The sequence below is a fragment of the Sceloporus undulatus genome, chromosome 1 (genome assembly GCF_019175285.1).
Source record: "Sceloporus undulatus isolate JIND9_A2432 ecotype Alabama chromosome 1, SceUnd_v1.1, whole genome shotgun sequence".
In the NCBI taxonomy this organism is placed as follows: Eukaryota; Metazoa; Chordata; class Lepidosauria; order Squamata; family Phrynosomatidae; genus Sceloporus; species Sceloporus undulatus.
Window position 1 is genome coordinate 36655784 of NC_056522.1, and position 6040 is coordinate 36661823.

Sequence of the window (6040 nt, forward strand, 5' to 3'; positions counted from 1 at the left end):
ATCATCATCATCATCATCATCATCATCATCATCATCATCATCATCATCATTTCCATGATTTTCCATACCTTGGTTCAGTCATTATTCAGAATGAAAGCTGCAGTCAAGACATCAGAAGAAGACTAGGACAGATATGAAGGAACTGGATAAGACCCTGAAGTATAAAGATATATCATTGAGTACTAAAGTTAGGGTTGGCTATGCCATCTTATTCCCAATTTTTATGTACAGCTGTGAAAGCTGGACAGTGAAGAAAGCTGATAGGAAGAAAAACAACTCATTTGAAATGTGGTGCTGAAGAAGAGTTCTACTGATATTGTGGACTGCTAATAAGACCAATAAATGTGTCCTAGAACAAATGAAACCTGAACTCTCCCTAGAAACCAGATGACTAAACTGAGACATTGTACCTTGGACACATCATGAGAAGACACTGCTCACTAGAAAAGACAATAATGCTTGGTAAGGTAGAAAGCAGCAGGAAAAGAGGAGGACTGCATTCCAGATGGATAGAATTAATCAAGGAAGCCATGGCCCTGAATCTGCAAGTCCTTAGCAGGGCTGTTGATGATAGGGTGACTTGGAGATATCTCATTCATGGGGTCACCATAGGCTGAAGTCAACTTAATGGCAGTTAACAATAATGAAGGATTCTGATCCTTACTGTGAACACTGCATATAGAGAAGGATATTTAATTTTTTCCCCTCTCTAGCCACTTCCCTCCCAAATGTCCTCCTTCTCTCATAGGTCAGGGAACTTCCCCAACTTCTTCTGGTAAAATAAAAAATGAGAGAGGCAGCTGTATGCAGTACAACAAACCTAACATTAGGGGTGGCAAGCATATTTGTAAAAGAATTGTAAACTGTTTCTCAAGTACTTGGAAACCCTGATGGGGAGAATTTTGAACTACAAGAAGTTTTGTACTTTGGAACTTATTCTTTATACAATTCACATGCGATTTCCTTCCACAGAAAATGTGCAAAAATACCATATGCAAAATTGGCACAGAATAACGCTTGAACTACAAACAAGTCTTGAAAATGGCTCAGATTTCAATGACTTTCTCACAAAAAAGGGGGGAATGCTAAAATTACTTGTTGCTTCTTTTAAGAATTAATTCAGCAAAGAATTACACCCTACCTAAAATATAGTTCCAACTTTAAGAGCACATTTTCTTGCTTTACGTACTTAGCCTGGCTTAATAATCATTTCCAGTTCCCAGGAAAGTTTGAGAACTATAATTCAGTGACATGAGTTAAGACTCTGTAACAGACCCTTACAAATTTCAAACCCTAGAATTTTTGGATGTGAGCCTATACTAGTTAAAGTGATATGGGTGGTATGGATGAAAATGATAAATTGCATTCACAGCCTCTAAAACAACAACAACAACAACAACAAAATGTCTACTGCCTGCTTACATTGAGGGGGAAATGAGTCCCTGTGTCCATTTTAAAACTTCTGTTATGCTCTTAGACCACTGCCATCACAATGCTGTTAAATTATGGTCATGCAGCAATGTAAAAAAAAGAGAGAAATTTATCATTTCCCTTTCATTTGAAAACAAGATGTACATTCCTCACACACTTTGTTTTAAAGCAGAAACTTTTCAGAAACAGGATTCTGATTTAAAACAAAGCACACCCTCCTTAAATGCCTCCTTTTTCAAAGGAAATTCAATTGGGCAGGGAGTCTACCACACTGTGATAGTGTGACAGTAGTTGCTGTTAGCATCATAACTTATTGTTAGCAGCAATGCTGTCTTACAGTCCCTATCCTGGTAACAGAACAATCAGGCATTGCAGGAGATAATGGCTGTAGCTTTGCAAACCAGAATTCTCAAGATTACAAAACTACAATTCTCAGCCATCAAACACTGATCATAAAATGTATTCATGGATAACAATGCATAAAGTGGAATAGTAGAATCATGCCTGTTGATCTCTAAGCATTCTTTCATCGTTCTAAACAGATCCTATATGTACATACAAGCTCAATGTGGTCTAACCTCTCTCTCTCTCTCTCTCTCTCTCTCTCTCTCTCTCTCTCGTCTTATACTATCTGGTTCTGCTCTTTTAAGCTAAACAAAAACAAAAACCCTGCATCATGATAGTAAGATTTATGTTTATATGGGAGTCCTGAAGCTACAATCTTTGGTAATAAACAGTGCCAAAAGTAAGAGACTGTTAAAGAGCGGCAATTCAGCAATTGATACTTCCTTTACTGAACTCCCTAAACACCACTTAGTAATTTCATACTAAGAAACTGGGATCAGTTTCTTCACAAGCCACGAACAAGCTTTTAAAGAACTAATTAAGCTGTGCTCTGCAAGCAGAATGCAAATTAAATAATAAATTAGAACAGAAACCATCAAGAAAATGTTCTTGGGTTTCATGGAAAAATCAATATAGCCTTATCTCTATTATTTTACTCTTTGAATCCCCACATACACACACAATCCCTTCTGATGACTGCTTTTGGATGCACTATGAAAAACAACTAAATATAGCTTTAGATCAGGGTGGGTGGGAATGGAAAACAACAGAGACAGAAGCTGAGCTCCTGCTGCTATTACGTCATTCATTATTTTATTATGTGCATTGCCCTCTTCAACCATATCTGGATACCACTTGAAAATGATAAAGATCTGATGAATTATATAAACTCCCTTTCTTTTGTGTTCATATACACAATAGATTCCTTCTAGGTTAGCTGGGAAGGAAGAAAAAAAACTATTTATTCATTTCTTTTCTTTTTTAGCAGTGGGTTAAAGAATCAGGCATACCTATATCAGGTCTGCAACAAAACACTGCAGTGTGGACTACTCCTGTTCAGGGTTCTTGCCAGCCAGCCATGCCATTTTCCATCCCATATGGCCCATCCAATCCCCTTTTCTGTTTTCCCTCACAGCAGTCAACCAGCATTCTGTGAGAATGGGATTGCCATACACAACCTCTGAGAGAGTTTGATCGCACAAGGTTATCCAGTGAATTTTTGTGCTCATTCGAGAATTGAACCCTGATCCCTAGAGTCTTATTTCAACACTCAAACCAATAAATCTTGACCTTAATGAATTAGAAAGCTGGGCCAAAGCTAACAAAATGAATTTCAACACAGAGAAATGTAAGGTACTGCACTTAGGGTGGAAAAATGAAATGAACAGATGGGTGACACTTGGCTGGACAAGACTGTGTGTGAAAGGGATCTGGCAGTCCAAATAGACCACAAGTTGAACATGAGTCAACAGTGCAATGTGGCAGCTAGCAAGGCCAATGCGATTTTAGGCTGTATCAATAGAAGTATAGTGTTTATATCAAAGGAAGTAATAGTCCCACTCTATTCTGCTCTGGTTAGGCCCCACCTGGAATATTGCGTCCAGTGCTGGGCACCACAATTAAAAAAGGATGTGGAGAAACTGGACCGTGTCCAAAGGAGGGTGACCAAAATGGTGAAGGGTCTGGAAACCATGTCCTATGACGAACAACTTAAGGAGCTGGGGATGTTTAGCTTGGAGAAGAGAAGGTTAAGAGGTGACATGATAGCCTTGTTTAAATACTTGAAGGGATGTCATATTGAGGAGGGAGCTAGCTTGTTTTCTGCTGCTCCAGAGAACAGGACCCGGAGCAATGGATGCAAGCTACAGGAAAAGTGATTCCACCTCAACATTAGGAGGAACTTCCTGACAGTAAGGGCTGTTTGACAGTGGAACACACTCCTTGGAGAGTGGTGGAATCTCCTTCTTTGGAGGTCTTTAAACAGAGGCTGGATGGCCATCTGTCAGGGATGCTTTGATTGAGATTTCCTGCATGGCAGGGGGTTGGACTGGATGGCCCTTGCAGTCTCTTCCAACTCTATGATTCTATGAAATCAAACTAGCAGTCATGAAAATAACTGCTTAATAGCAAAAAATTGTACTCAGGACTTGCTGCTTCTTCAGGCTGTAAAAATATGCAAGTAAATGATGCCGAGCAGCTGAGAGAAAGCACATGACATTTCTTGCTACCACACACATAGCCAGAAAACACCTTCATAGCTGTACCAAATTCTAATGTTGTCCACATTGTTCTACCATATGGAAGCCCTGGTGGCTCAGCAGTTAAATGCCTGTACTGCAGCCACTGTGAGTTTGATCCCAGGGCTCCATGGTTGACTCAGCCTTCCATCCTTTTGTAGGTCAGTAAAATCAGTACCCAGCTTGTTGGGGCAATTGGCTTACAGACTGTAAACTGCTTAGAGAATGCTGAGTTTACTAATAAGTGATATAGAAATGTGAATGCTATTGCTGTTGTCAGAACATCTGTTGTTTCCTAGCTATGTCAAGAATGTTCTCAAAGAAATCCATGTATAAAAAAAGACCATGTTCAAGGGAAGAAAGAGCCAAAATCAGTCAGTGTGAGTGAGTGTTTGGATGGACTTTGGAATGATAACTGGATGATTGAAAATGATTGTGTCTCTTCTTCAATTTCTGTGAATAAAGTAGTTTGTTATTGTTAGGTAATGTGACTTTCCAATGTTATGTGTTGAATTTCATAACAATATATTTTGGCTGAACTTCAGGATGGCTGAATTTGAAAGTTAAAAGTCTTCACTATGCTGATGAGGGTATATCCTGTTGAAAGCAAAATGAAGCTTGTTCCAGTCATCTTAAAAAGTGTTACTATTATACCAAGGAATATCTATTCATTGGCTTCACGTGGACAGACCCAGAAGAAGCAACTACCACAGTGTGTGTGTTATGTTACCATGTATTGTACAATGAGAGCGTAGAATCATAGAGTTAGAAAAGACCAAAAGGACCATCCAGTCCAACTGCTTGCCATGCCAGAATACAGATGAAAATGTCAAAACTGTGAAGACATCTCAATGCTAAACATAAAGAGCATGCCACAAAGAGCTTTTTTTCCCCATAAGTAAGGAGCATTGGCTTGGGGAAAGTGAAGAAATTGTTGTTGTTGTTGTTGTTGTTTTAAAAAAAAGACTGCAACTGGTTTTAACAATGAAAATGCAGTGAGGGCCTAATTTGAAGTTTCTCAACTAATAGCAAAGCCTAGAAAACCACATGCAATAGCTGAAGAACTTACATTACATGCTGCAAAAATCATGGTTTCTTCATTGATCAACAAAAAAATCTGCCAAGGACCTTTCTTAATATGTTTGCCAAATGACCCAGTTAAGAAGGGAACTTACAGTTTGTCAGCCAAGTTCAAGGAACAATTAAAAAGAATTCACATGTCCCCCTATTTTGCTCTGCAACTGGATGAAAGCACAGGCATAACAAAATGACCTTATAGTGCTATATTACATAGGTACATGTGAAAAATATTTTCTAAGACTTAATTTACATCTCTTCATTGGCAAACATTACAGCTGAAGAAGTATTTAACATCTTAAATTGGTTTATAACATCTGATGTCATACATGCATTGGTTGAAATGATTTGGAATGAGCACAGAAAGCTTACTAGACCTGTAACATGGATTAAGGAAACCATACTATTGGTGACTTGTTACCATTGCTGCATACATAGGGAAGGTCTAATTGCTAAGAAAGTAACAGGGGGAAACCCCTAAAATGGATCTTAAATCTATTTTATAAAAAGCAAATCTCTAAATTCAATATTTTGGGGGCAACTTTGCAAAGCTATGGACAATGAACACCATCAACTTTTGCTACACTGTGACATTCATTGGCTATCATGAGGTAATATTTTGTTTCATTTTGGGGAATTGAGAAACAAGATTTTTCCTCATGGAGCAGCAATATCACCTTAGTAATCGTTTGACATATTTTTCCTGGTTAGTAAAGACAGCATATCTGCACTCATTTAAATATGCTAAACTTAGTTCTTTAAGGAGAAAAAGTTAGTTTTCAAGCTGAAGACAAGATGAAAATGTTTGAATTGTTTCATCATCACCTATAGAACTAGAACTATGAGACATTTCTAAATCTCACAATTTTTTTGTTGTTGTTCTAGTTGCAAAGAGTTGTTTGAATAGGACACATCACGTATCACACAACATTTGAAAGATTTGCAGCATA

At 38.1% G+C, this 6040-nt stretch overlaps 1 long non-coding RNA gene across 1 annotated transcript in view; it reads right to left on the reverse strand.

The window, feature by feature from the left end:
• The window catches only part of LOC121920035, a 3030-nt gene extending 85 nt beyond the window's left edge, over positions 1 to 2945 (reverse strand). The window contains exons 1-2 of the long non-coding RNA XR_006101620.1: positions 2787 to 2945; positions 69 to 154 (exon numbers count right to left, since the gene is read on the reverse strand). This is a non-coding gene — a long non-coding RNA (uncharacterized LOC121920035). The remainder of the gene's footprint in view (positions 1 to 68; positions 155 to 2786) is intronic.
• Between the last annotated feature and the right edge of the window lie 3095 nt (positions 2946 to 6040).